This window comes from Herpailurus yagouaroundi, unplaced genomic scaffold (assembly GCF_014898765.1).
Source record: "Herpailurus yagouaroundi ecotype Mexico unplaced genomic scaffold, PumYag 77, whole genome shotgun sequence".
In the NCBI taxonomy this organism is placed as follows: Eukaryota; Metazoa; Chordata; class Mammalia; order Carnivora; family Felidae; genus Herpailurus; species Herpailurus yagouaroundi.
In genome coordinates, this window is record NW_024412388.1 from 55919361 (window position 1) to 55933271 (window position 13911).

Here is a 13911-nt window from a genome sequence, read left to right on the forward strand (position 1 = left end):
CACATATTCTACTTCATGAATTCTATTTCTGTGAGCATATATTATCATTTGATGGCATACATTTATTTGTTCATTTCTTCATTTGGCTACCTAACTGTATTACAAGAGAGATATGGTGCTAGGTACTCCATCAAATTTACTGAGGAAGTTGGACCTGATAGATATTACCTTCCTGGGCAAGGCAGATGGGCTCTCCTGTATCACTAAGAAAACAGAGACCATCAAGTAAGAACTTCAACTTCTCTCTCTCATGCCAAAATCTTATCTGTGTCCATTCCCATCTCACTTGTATTTTAATTTTAATGGAAATTAAATGGAAATACTCCTCAGATCACTCCTTAAATACTAATGTTTCTAAGAGCTCAGGCCATCTTTTTCATTATTCCATATTTTCTTCAGGATGACCACCCAAACTCCTGGCTTCATCTACCACCATCTACTTTCACACGAAAATCTCTCTTTCGAGTTCCAAACCTATGTTCCTAGCTCAACCCAGATTTCCTACAGGTAACCCAAATTAATCTAAAAGCAAACTTGTCCACACCTTTCCTCTTCTTCAGTCAAAAGTCTCTTCCAACCTTTATTATCACATAGTTATCTCTTAGGCACCCAGCCCATAAACTTAGGCATTGTAATGGTTCTCAATCCTTCTCAATGACAAATGAATTCAGAAACTTCTAAGGAATCCAGATTTCCAGTTGTCACCCAGTCCTGCTAAGTCAGAATTTATGGAGCTGAAGGTGCGGAATCTGTTTTTTAAAGCTATTCTAATGCAGCTATTCCCCAAAACAGGATTTGGTCACCACTCTTCTGGAAAACTCCTTCTTATCCCCTCCCTAAACATACACAATCACTTTATCTTGTATATGCTACATCCTACATATCTTCTCAGTTTTTCTTCTCTTACCATTCACATTGCTACTGCCTCGGTTTAGGGTTCCATCATTTGATGCCTGGATTATTGCCATAGTTTTCAAAATATGTCTATACATTTGATCCATCCTATCCTCCATTCTATCCTTCACATTTGTCTGACTTATTTTCTCAAGAAAACACACACACACACACACACACACACACACACACACACACACACACACCTCTCCCTGATGAAAGCTTCAATCTATCCCTACTGCTTTCAGGACAAAGGGTCAAGCTCCTTGATACATCATGTGCGAATCATAGTTTGGCCTCTAAGTGTTTAACTCCATCTGCTCCTTCCTCATGTATACTTGATACCCCAGTCCTAATGGACTGTGGCACCTAATGAACAGTACCTCCAATGTGTTGTATCCTCTTTTACTTGTTGCTTGGCTCTTGCTGTTTCCTCTACCATGTTGTTCTTCCATTTCCTATATTTCTAAGTTCTATTCATCCTTCAAGACCCAAACAAATAACACCTCTGCAGGGAAGCCTTCTCTGGTACACTGATTTAAATGTCCAATGTCTGTGCTCACATAATATCCTATATATACTGCTATCCAAGTACTTATCACTCTCTATTAAACCATTTGATATCCTTATTTTATTCCTCCTCTAGGCTATGTGTTTCTTGAAAGCAGGAACCATGTGTAATTCATCTTTGTATCCCTATTGCCTAAAAATCTGAATGAATTAGCCATCAGCCATAATGGAAATGGACAACTATAAATGTTATGACAGTTTTAGCTAGCATTTACATTTATGAGTTTGCATAAATAATTGTCCAAATCTTGTTGAGGTTCTTCTAGATCAAGCCATAGCATTAAAAAATATTACTTTTTCTCCCACCTTCAAGCTTAGAAACGCAGCATAGTATTTTGGTTAAGAACATAAACTCTGGAGTCAGACTGCCTGGGTTTGAATCCTTGGCTCTGCTACTTATAAGCTGTGTGACTGTAGGTTAATTGCTTAACTTCTCTGTGTCGCCCAATTGGTAAAATGGAAGTAATGCAAATACCTACTTCATGGGACTGTTACAGGTCCAATTGAATGAATATAAGTGACATATAAGTGTTTGGTAAATAAAATAAGTAGATACAAGTAATGAGGCACTTACCTATTAGGGATAAGATGTGTGAGATACTTATAAATCCTGCAAAATCCATATTCTCCATCTCCATACCATTTCATTTTTTTTCTGCCATACCTGCCATCATGCAATCACCAATGGTCTCCATATGTCTAATTGCCTGCTTGCTTCTTCCACAGTATTCTTCTTTAACTTTACTTACACTAACCCCTTGGGTCTTGGTAAACAACAAGACTTTATTCAGCAATTCAGTATCTTCTATTTTAATCTGGCAATTCTGTATCTTCTGTTTCAATCCAGCAATTCAGTATCTTCTGTATTGTATCATATGCTTATCTTGTTTCCTTTCTTTCTCTAATTTTTTCATAGTTTTGTTCTCAATTTTCTATTAAATTCTTATTCGGAGTTCAGTGAGAAGAAACTAAAGCTCACTTTCCTGTAAAGCACAAGTGTAAGCCTTAAAAATATGGTAAGTATTTAGGGAAAAATCCTGATGAACATTACTATGTCTCCATACTAGAGACTCATCAAAAATGCCAAATTAGTTTGTACTCAAGGAAATAGATCTAATCATCCCCCTTTCAACCAACACATTAACTGGGTTGGGAGAGATGATCTCACTTCTTAAATATATACAGATACATCTGAAGTGTTCTTATATGTACTTACACTTGTGAGGAAATGCTCTCTTCTAGAATGTAGGGATCTTATGTGGTCACAGAAGCCTAACTCACAGAATCTTGGGGGTAGAACAGGTCAGTAGTCTCTCACAAGATTTTATGAACCATGAGGCAACATTGATCCCAACTGGACAAGACTTTTCTGATTCTTGCTTTTATTTCACTGTCATTGTCTTCCCCAGGCCTTCAGATTTCACTCTTCCTTCAGGTGATTACTGCACTATACAGCCCCTAATTTTTCTACCCCAATCTTCCTCTTCATCCCTCAAATACTGATTTTTCACAGTTCCATAAGAACTGTATTTTTGATGATACTGAATTGTTGACCAAGTCCAGCTCCACAAACCTTAACTAGCTCCCCATTACCTGCAGAATAGCATGCAAGCTCTTTTTAGATGACATATGAAATGTTTCAGAAAAAAGCAGTCCAGGCTTTGGCTCAAGCAACCTTTGGAATTAATCTCCCACCACATCCGATCTTCTGCCAAACTCTACAACTCCTATTCCCTGGACACACCCTGCCTTTTCCCCAAGCGTGTTTTTTCCTCATGCATTTCCTTTCCCTGGCAATGTTCTCTCATGTCTTCCAGTCAAAAGACTATTCTTTATCAGATCCTAGTATGAAAGCTACCTCTTTGGTGAAACTTTCCTTGATATCCTCACACGCCTTGTCTTGGTGATAGTCTCTTCCTCACATGTGCTCCTATAAGTACTTTGTCTTTCACCACAGAATTTGGTATACTGCGCTACAGAAATTCACTCTTTGACAGATCACTTCCGCAATGTATTGAAACTCATCTAAAACAATGCTTACCCACTTCTGAATCTCAGCACCAGGCAAAGAATTTTACACCTAACTGAGATCTGAAAACTCCAATTTAATTTGGAGATGTCTCTGACAATATCATTTTATGGGGAGTAATCCCAGTTTATCTGTAATAGATGATGTTGATTCGGGATGATTTACTGCAGGATGAAACACAAAGTTGAGAAAATGGTTATAAAATGTGGCTCTTTCAAATCTAAATTCAGTAAAATTATTTTCAAAGGAAACTTGGATTTATGTTCTTAATTACTGGCTCAATAATGACAGTTTTTGCAAAAGAACACAATGAGACAGTGAACTTGCCAACTAGGGCAGAACGAAATTCCCAGTCACTCCTGCAGTAAATCTCCCACGGATCTCACTGTGAAGACTTGGCTGCATAATGAACAATTTCAAGGTTGTAGGGCCAATGTTATAAGCACATCAGAGGCTGAGTCACACTAAGAATAATGACATCAAACTAAAAAGTTACTTTGAAGAGCACTACTTCATTTTTAACAGCACCTTTGGGACTAAAAAAATTTCAAAAAGAAAACACACAAAAACCCCCAATTTAATAACTACCAACATAATAGGCTCTGCTAAGCAGTCTTCATCATCAAGTTCCAAATGTCTCCTATTAAAGGAAGAGCTCAAGAAAACCAAAAGATGCTCCAACTCATCAACCAAAGACAGGACTGAGTAATTATCTAGAAAATGGAGGCTTAAATTAAAATTTACTTCCATTATCTGGTTTCATCAGTTCAAACATTTACTCCTTGAAAACAAGGCCTCTGTCTTACACTTTTATCTTACACATTCACTAAACACTGTATTGAGCACATAGTAAGCACTCACTGTTCAATATTACATTTTACTTAATAATGAAATAACAGTCTGAATTTCTCCACCTCATATTCCAAGTATGGACACCAGGAAATCCTTTTCTTTAAGTCTAAAATATCAATAAATAGCCCACATTATGGGCTGAATTATGTCTCACCAAAATCCTAGGTGGAAGCACTATCTCCCAGTACCTCAGAATGTGGCTGTTTTTGGAAACAGGGCCTTTATTTTAAGAGGTAACTAAGCAAAAATCAGGTCATTAGACTGGGACTTAATCCATTTGACTTGTGTCATGTAAGAAGAAGAGATAAGGACACAGACATCATGTACAGAGGAAAGTCCATGTGAGGACACATCAAGGCAGCCATCCCCAAGCCAAAGAAAGAGGCCCAAGAAGAAACGAACCCTGTAGGCACCTTGATCTTGACCTTCCAGCCTCCAGAGCTATGAGAAATAAATTTCTGTTGGTTAAGCCTCCCAGTCTGTGGCATTTTAAAAACTTTTTAAATGGTTATTTATTTTTGAGAGAGAGAGAGAGAGAGAGAGAGAGAGAGAGAGAGAGAGAGAGAGAGCATATGCACAAGTGGGGGAGGGACAGAGAGAGAAGAAGATACAGAATCCAAAGCAGGGTCCAGGCTCTGAGCACAGAGCCCGATGCAGGGCTCAAACTCAGGAACTGCAAGATTATGACCTGAGCCAAAGTCAGACACTTAATGACTGAGCCACCCAGGCGCCCCGGTGGCATTTCGTTATGGCAGCCCTGGTAAACTAATACAGCCCACAAATTATGAGTACTGAGTTTAAAATTCACTATCAGAAGATTTAACTATTAAACCTGGCCCATGTGCTTAGATCTAATTACCACACATTTTCTTGTCTCCTTTTTGTTTTTTCAAAAAATGTAATGTTTATTGTTTATTCTTGTCTCCTTTTTGTTATGAGAGAGGGAGAGAGAATTTACTCTTCATTTTCAAACTTTACTAAAATTTGCCTGTCACCAACTTGAGGATGGATAGGAAGCTTCAAAGGAAATACACCAAGGAAGTTTTAAAAGTATGATGTATAGACTCTGGGGAGTATTGTGAGCAACTGATCAGATAACAATTGGAGGAATCTCCAAATTCCACAATTATTGCAAGAGTGATCAACTCCTACCAGCCCATTCCAGGTTGGTTCTGTCTGGCCAGTTTGAAATGCACCAATTAGGCCACCTCAAGCCAGCTCACACCTTGCGCCCACCCCATCCCACTCCCTCTCACCCCCTCCCCAGGGTCACCTTCCAGGTGGCAACTCTACTCCCTTGGCCTGCTCTGGTGGAGGGGGGGGTGGGCAGCTAGAAAATAAGCACACCAACTCAAAGGCTCTATGCTTTTCTTCTAAAGGGAAGTCAAAACTAGGGGGGGAAAGAGGAAGATCCTTAAAAGTAAGCATAGAAGAGGCAGAGGTTGTTTTCAAGAAACCTGGAAGAGCCCCAGACTGGCCTCCCACCTCCATCCCAGACTCACCTGAGAAACCCTGGTGGGAGCAACCCACCAGCCCTGCTTTATACATGCCCCTTTGCGCATTTGCTCAATCTCTCTCCCCAACCAGATGTGGCTGGAGATAGTTCCACCAACTGGGAGGACAAAAAGAGCCTAAGATTTAATAAAACTATGTCTTTCCTATTTCATTTCCCATCACTACACAAATTTTAATTTCCAGTCTGTCAATACCTCTGCCTGTTCTTCTTTCTTTCTCTTCTGGTTCTGATAGTCATTTTCTCCCCACCCAGTCACCTCCAGCCCTATTACAAAACATCCTGTGTCCATGGAAAGTTTCCAGAACTCTCCATACCTTGAAAAGGTCAGCTTTCTCTCTCCAGAGAGAGGTTTCACCCACATACTTACGTCACTAAAAGTGAAAGTGACTCACCAAATATCACGGAGATAGAAACAATTATGCTGAAAGATCAGAAGGAGAAAGAAGTTACAGAAAAGATCAAGTATAAAAGGATTGGGAGTAGTGGCTTTTCTTTTCTTTTTTTGTTTCTTCTTTTTTTACTTTCCTGGAAACACAGAATTCTGAAAAGAAGCTTAAAACTTCTTCCATACAGCTTACAGGTCTGAGTGAAGTCAACAGCCTGTATTTGAACATTTGTGAAAGGCTGCTATCATTACTTATGGCATTAAAAAACAAAACAAAACATTCTTATTCCTAAAATCAAGAAACTACCCATGTGATTAGTAAGATCACACTTCACCCTTGTATTTTATAAGTTGGATAGCAGGTTTGGACACCCCACCACTCCACTCCCATACATACACCATTCACACACACATACCATAGAATCATAACTTTAAAACAAATGACTTTATTTTTTTCCCCTTTTTTTTTCATTTAAATTTTAGTTAATATATGGTACAATATTGGTTTCAGGAGTAAAATTCAGTGAATCATCACTTACATAAACACCCAGTGCTCATCACAACAAGTGCCCTCCTTAATGTCCATCACCCATTTAGCCCATTCCCCACTCACCTCTCCTCCATCAACTCTCAGTTTGTTCTCTATCTTTAAGAGTCCCTTGTGGTTTGTTTTCCCTCTCTTCTCTTTTTTCTCCCCCTTCTCATATGTTCATCTGTTTTGTTTCTTAAAATCCACACATGAGTGAAATCATATGGTATTTGTCTTTCTCTGATTGACTTATTTCGCTTAGCATAATACATCCTAGCTCCATCCATGGCATTGCAAATGGCAAGATTTCGTTCTTTTTGATGGGTGAGTAATATTCCATTATATATGTGTGTGTATATATGTATATATATATATACACACACACATATACATACATACACACATATATATATATACATATATATGTATATATATATATATATACCATATCTTCTTTATCCATTCAATGGACATTTGGGCTCTCTCTCTCTGTAGTATGGCTATTGTTGATAATGCTGCTATAAATATTGGGGTACATGGTACTCCATCGAATCTATATTTTTATATCCTTTGGGTAAATACTTAATAGTGCAATTGCTAGATCATAGGGTAGTTCTAGTTATACTTTCTATTTTTACTTTGGTTTCCATACTGTTCTTCAGAGTGGCTGCACTAGTTTGCATTCCCACCAACAGTGCAAGAGGGTTCCCCTTTCTCCGCATCCTCGCCAACATCTGTTGTTTCTTGTGTTGTTAATTTTGGCCATTCTGACAGGTGTGAGGTGGTATTTCATCATAGTTTTGACTTGGATTTCCCTGATGATGAGTGATATTGAGTATCTTCTCATGTGTCTGTTAGCCATCTGGATGACTTCTTTGAAAAGTGTCTATTTATGTCTTCTGTCCATTTCTTAACTGGGTTATTTTTGGGGGGGTGTCAAGTTTGATAATTATTTTATAGATTTTTGGATACTAACCCTTTTTCAGATGTCACTTGAAAATATCAGGGGCGCCTGGGTGGCGCAGTCGGTTAAGCGTCCGACTTCAGCCAGGTCACGATCTCGTGGTCCGTGAGTTCGAGCCCCACATCAGGCTCTGGGCTGATGGCTCGGAGCCTGAAGCCTGTTTCCGATTCTGTGTCTCCCTCTCTCTCTGCCCCTCCCCCGTTCATGCTCTGTCTCTCTCTGTCCAAAAAATAAAAAAAAAAAAATGTTGAAAAAAAAAAAAAAAAAGAAAATATCTTCTCCCATTCTGTAGGATGTCTTTTAAATATTTTTTTTTTAATTTTTTTTTCAACGTTTTTTATTTATTTTTGGGACAGAGAGAAACAGAGCATGAACGGGGGAGGGACAGAGAGAGAGGGAGACACAGCATCGGAAACAGGCTCCAGGCTCCGAGCCATCAGCCCAGAGCCTGACGCGGGGCTCGAACTCACGGGCCGCGAGATCGTGACCTAGCTGAAGTCGGACGCTTAACCGACTGCGCCACCCAGGCGCCCCGGATGTCTTTTAGTCTTGCTGATTATTTCCTTTGCTGTACAGAAGCTTTTTATCTTGATGAGGTCCCAACAGTTCATGTTTGTTTTTGTTTTCCCTACGTTCAGTGATCTCTCTAGTAAGAAGTTGCTGCGGCCTAGGTCAAAGAGGTTGCTGCCTATGTTCTCCTCTAGGATTTTGATGGTTTTCTGTCTCACATGTAGGTCTTTCAGCCATTTTGAATGTATTTTTGTGGATGGTGTAAGAAAGTAGTCCAGGTTCATTCTTTTGCATGTTGCTGTCCTGTTTTTCCAACACCATTAATTGAAGAGATGGTCTTTTTTCCAATGGATATTCTTTCCTGCTTGGTCAAAGATGAGTTGACATATAGATGTGGGCCCACTTCTGCATTTTCTATCCTGTTCCACTGATCTATGTGTCTATTTTTATGCTAGTACCATACTGTCTTGATGACTACAGCTTTGTAATATAGCTTGAAATCTGGAATCGGAATGCCTCCAGTTTTGTTTTTCTTTTTCAGGATTGCTTTGACTATTTGGGGTCTTTTGTGATTCCATACAAATTTTAGGATTGTTTTTCATAGCTCTATGAAAAATGCTGGTGGTTTTTTGATAGGGGTTGTATTTAGTGTGTAGCTTGCTTTGGGTAGTATAGATAGTTTAACAATGCTTGTTCTTCCAATCCATGAGCATGGAGTATTTTTCCATTTCTTTGCATCCTCTTCAATATCTTTCATTAAGTGGTCTATATGTTTAGAGAATAGATCTTTTACCTCTTTAGTTAGGTTTATTCCTAGGTATCTTATTGTTTTGGGTGCTATTACAAATGGGATTAATTCCTTGATTTATTTTTCTGCCGCTTCATTATTGGTATATAGAAATGCAACATATTTCTGCACATTGGTTTTATATCCTGCAACATTGCTGAATTCATGTATTAGTTCTAGCAATTTTCTGGTGGAGTCTTTTGGGTTTTCTACAGAGTACCATGTTGTCTGCAGATAGTGAAAGTTTGACTTCTTCCTTGCCAATTTGGATGTTTTTTATTCCTTTTTGTTGTCTGATTGCTGAGACTAACACTTACAATACTGTATTAAACAGTGATGGTAAAACTGGTCATCCTTAACTTGTTTCTGACTGTAGGGGAAAGGTTCTCAATTTTTCCCCATTGAGGATGATATTAGCTGTGGGACTTTCATAAATGGCCTTTATGATGTTGAGGTATGTTCCATCTATCCCCACTTAGTTGAGGATTTTTATCAAGAAAGATGTTATATTTCGTCAAATGCTTTTTCTGCATCTATTGACAGTATCATATCGTTCTTATCCTTTCTTTTATTAATGTGATATATCACATTGATTGATTTGATTTGTGAATATTGAACCAACCTTACAGCCCAGGAAAAAATCCCACTTGATTAATTCTTTTAATGTACTATTGAATTTGATTTGCTAGTAACTTGTTGAGAATTTTTGCATCCATGTTCATCAGGGATACTGACCTGTAATTCTCCTTTTCAGTGGGTACTTTGTCTGGTTTGGGGAAAAAAAAATGACTAACTTTAAAATATTCTTGATTTTATCATAATGGTGGAACATTTCCACATTAATTAAACAGTCAAGAGTTATGTTAGTAAGCATTTAAGGAATTTACTTTATCATGCAAAGCAAAACAGAAAAAGTTTTTAAAAACAGCATTAACATCACAACACAAGTCCATACTAGTGGCAATGGGAGAAATTTTGCAAAAAAAATGTGCTTGTTGCTATATAGTGATCAAAATTTGGCTAGAAATTTTTATTTATAGTCAGTGCATGAAAACACTGGAATCAACTTATTTCACATATTTAAAATATGACAAATACAATAATAAAAAGTACAAAGTGGTTTAATTCTATCATATTATAAAACCCTATACATTCAAGTATAATGATTTGTAGGGAATCAGTAACTAGAATCTAGTTGATTGCGGAGATTTGTCTAAGATTATTATAATGCTTTCACCTCACAAATTTGCACAAAGGTGACATTAGCTTCTTAAATAAAGAATTGAATTCAGAAATGTTAACTACTCACCAGTTTATGATCAATAAAATTTATAAAGCATGAATCTTATATAAAATTCTTAGAACATTACCATTATTTCAGTTAACATTTATGGGATGCATGCTATGTGCGAGATACTACACTAGAAATTTTTAATAACATATCTCATTTCATTCTTTGTCTTATTAATCTGTAATCTTTAATTACTATCTATGGGAAAGGTATTATCTTCAGTTTTAGAAATGATAAAACTTGAAGAATTTACATTATGTCTGCATCATACAATTAGTAACTACTAATATAATGCAAAATATTTTCTCTTTAATAGAAAACATTTGGTAAGATGTACATCAAACAATTGAAATGGATTCTTTCAGTTAAATTCAACAAGTAATTACTGAATGAGATCATGAAAGCTATTATATTCAGGACACAGGGAAACTATACAGATTAGAGTCAGCCAAGGGAAAAAGTGCATAAGACAGAGTTCAGGAGAAGGACTAAATGCAGAGCTTCTGTTGTCTCCTCCTATGGAGTCAGGACAGGTTACTCTTCCGGTATGGATATATGACAATACATACGAAGTATTGTTAACCAGGGAAGCTTACCTAAGCTTCCTGTCCAGATTTTTAGTGGGGCTTCATCATATAGGGATGTTTGACTGATTGATTGCCCTGCATGGTTAATCTCAGTTTCCATTTGACCCAAAGCACCCACCTTAAGTCACATTGTTGACCTTTCTGCAGTGGCCAGCCCCCACCTTAAGACTAAATGGGTGTGGCCAGGCCTCCACACTAAATCACACTGTTAGACTATTCAGTATGACCCAAGGCTCAAGGTCATTCAGTATGACCCAATGACTCAAGGTCATTCAGTATGACCCAAGGGAGCATTTCCTTTCTTGCCCCACAAAAACCATGAGGTCTGAGAGACATGTCACTATTCTTCAGCCTCCCTATTGTCCCTTTTATATCTTTATTATTCCTCTTTCTTAGGAGAGGCCTCCTCTTATGAGATTCATGCCAACCATCTCTCCACACCTACTTACTAACAAATTTCCAGTCATTTCCCACTTCTACCAATTTAGGAATGTCAGTCTTCCTTTCCATATTAAATCCATGAAGGCAAAAGTTTTGCCTCTAAACTCATTAACCTACCAAATTAAAGCTACCTTTACTTCTTTATCCTCTAAAACTGTTACTCTTTAATCTTGAGCTCTGATCTCTGATCACACAATCTCTTATCCCTTTAGTCCATTAGTCTCTTCCTTCCAGATAGTAAGCTCTTTGGTCCCTTAATCACCCCTTAATCCCATCTTTTTCATTTGCAAACCCAACAGACATCTTTCAGACCCTGTTATTTGATCTTTGTTCTGAATTCGACACTTCTAATTCTGGTTTTTTGAAACATTCTCATCCCTTGGCTTCAATGATCCCACTCTCTCCTACTTCTCCTGCCTTACTGCCAATTTCCTTATTACTTTCCTCTATTCCTCTGCTCACTCCTCAAATATTATTGTACCCTAGAACTCTTTCCTGTTTTTCTTTTCCTCCCTTCATTCCTTTCCTGGGCTTGACAATGCCCTCAGAATACAGTCAAAATTATACAACATAGAATATGAAACCTTATATCATCTGAGTCTTGTCTATGTTGAACTGAGTTCTGATTTCCTTTATAGCTTTGTCTCAGCCAACCTATGGTACACAAAGTAACAACCTTATCAGTTAATGTAAGTTTTTCAGATGTTCCAGGTTTTTCTTATCTCTGTGTCTTTGTTCATGCTGCTCCCTCTGCACAGGCACTTTAGAAGAACTTATTCAACCCCGTGGTCCCAAGGGAGGAACACTTTATCTACGCAATACCAATGAGACCACTGGCCACAACTCTCTAACCACAGTGACTGGCTCAGGAAGGGACATATGACTCAGGTGAAGTCAATTAGGACCCAGAAAGTTCAATTCTGAGATATTGAACCTCCAGGAAAGCAGATTCTCTCTCTTCTCCTATCTGTTGTGGGCTTTGGGGGCCACCACAAATAGCCTGAGAATGGAGTCAATCCAAAGGAAACAAACTGAAAGATTGGATATTGGTGGTATCATCTGAGCCCAGGGTGAATCTACCACTGACACTCGAGCCACTGCTAGACCTTGTCAGCTTACATGATTAAATAAATTCTCTTTGTGCATAAATTAGTTTGGATTTATTTTTCACTTTCTATAAGAGGAAGTCTAAAAACTGATACTGTGCTCAACAAATATTTGTCAAATAAATGGAAATGGTAAAATTAGGAGATTAATGATCTCATGGGCCAATCTGGGAATTAAATGATTTAACAATCTGAAGTGCCAAGCATAGTGCCTAGCAAAAGGCAGATAACCCAAAGCTTCCTTTAGGTTTCTGTGCCCCTTAGCCTTCTCACTATCCGCACAAAGTCCACACAACATAATTCAAAATGGCTACCTGCACCAGATTTTATAGTAATATGAAAATGCATACTCTCAAGCATTTCAATTATTAAATCCTAGACTTTTTCTCTATAAATCCTTTCCTCCTATTAAAGACCACAATTTTAAACACATCCCTTAGTATAGCATCTTCAAATGTTTTGCCTGCTATGCATGCAAAAACATAATATTTAGAGTAAAAGATTGTCAGATCTGACTTCATATTTAAAACTTCTGCATGTCAAAAACATCATAACAAAAATTTAAAATATATTGCACTTGGAAAACTGCCCAACATTGTGTAAACACAGAGTATCTTAAAAATCTTAAAATCTTGAAAAAAAGACAAACGCCATACTGGGAGAAAAAAATATGTGTTGCATATAAACTGTTCATTTGCAAAATAATACCTACAAATAACCATTAATTATATTTTTAATATCAACAAACTTATCAAAGGTGTATTCATTAAACCAACAAAATATAACTCTCTCCCTTGTATTGGCAAGTTGGAGAAGGGAACAGAGACACATGTATACCTATGCTCTGCTGGTGCAAATGTAAATTGTCAGGATGGTAACTTACAATTTACCTCAAAAAATATATAACCTTTGACCCACAATTCCACTTCCAAGAATTTATATTTGGGAATTAATCATAGAAATCCACAAAGAATTAGAAATAATGATGTAAATGTAACAATATATTTTATAAGTGTGAAAAATTAAAAGTAGATTACTGGCATCTATTATTTAATTATTGAATTCCCATTTATTAACTTTATTGTCTATCAAATGGTCTGCTGAATTTCACATACATTGTCTCATTCAGTTTTTATTTTATAGATTTAAAAATTTGATTCAGAGATGTTAAACCTCTTGATCAAAATAATAAACCTACTGGGTAGGGGTGGGGAGGGAAAAAAAATCATAAAGCTATTAAGTGGCAGATTCAGAATTCAAACCCAGTTGTATTTATTTCCAAAATCTATGATCTTTACTACTATTTTTAGATTATTTATTTATTTATTTACTTTCAAGTTAGTTAACATACAGCGTAGTCTTGGCTTTAGGAGTAGAACCCAGTGATTCATCTCTTATGTATGACACCCAGTGCTCATCCTGAAAAGTGCCCTCCTTAATGCCTGTCACG

At 37.4% G+C, this 13911-nt stretch overlaps 1 protein-coding gene across 2 annotated transcripts in view; it reads right to left on the minus strand.

Annotated features, from left to right (window-relative positions):
- The window catches only part of CUNH1orf141 (chromosome unknown C1orf141 homolog), an 80080-nt gene that overhangs the window by 48548 nt on the left and 17621 nt on the right, over nucleotides 1-13911 (minus strand). Inside the window, exon 1 of one of the 2 annotated variants that reach the window (XM_040470583.1) lies at nucleotides 2039-2655. The exons of the other annotated variant lie outside the window; for it this stretch is intronic. The gene's annotated coding sequence lies outside the window, so the exon portion shown is untranslated. Of the gene's footprint in view, nucleotides 1-2038; nucleotides 2656-13911 lie in introns of those variants that run through there. 2 annotated transcript variants of the gene reach the window in all.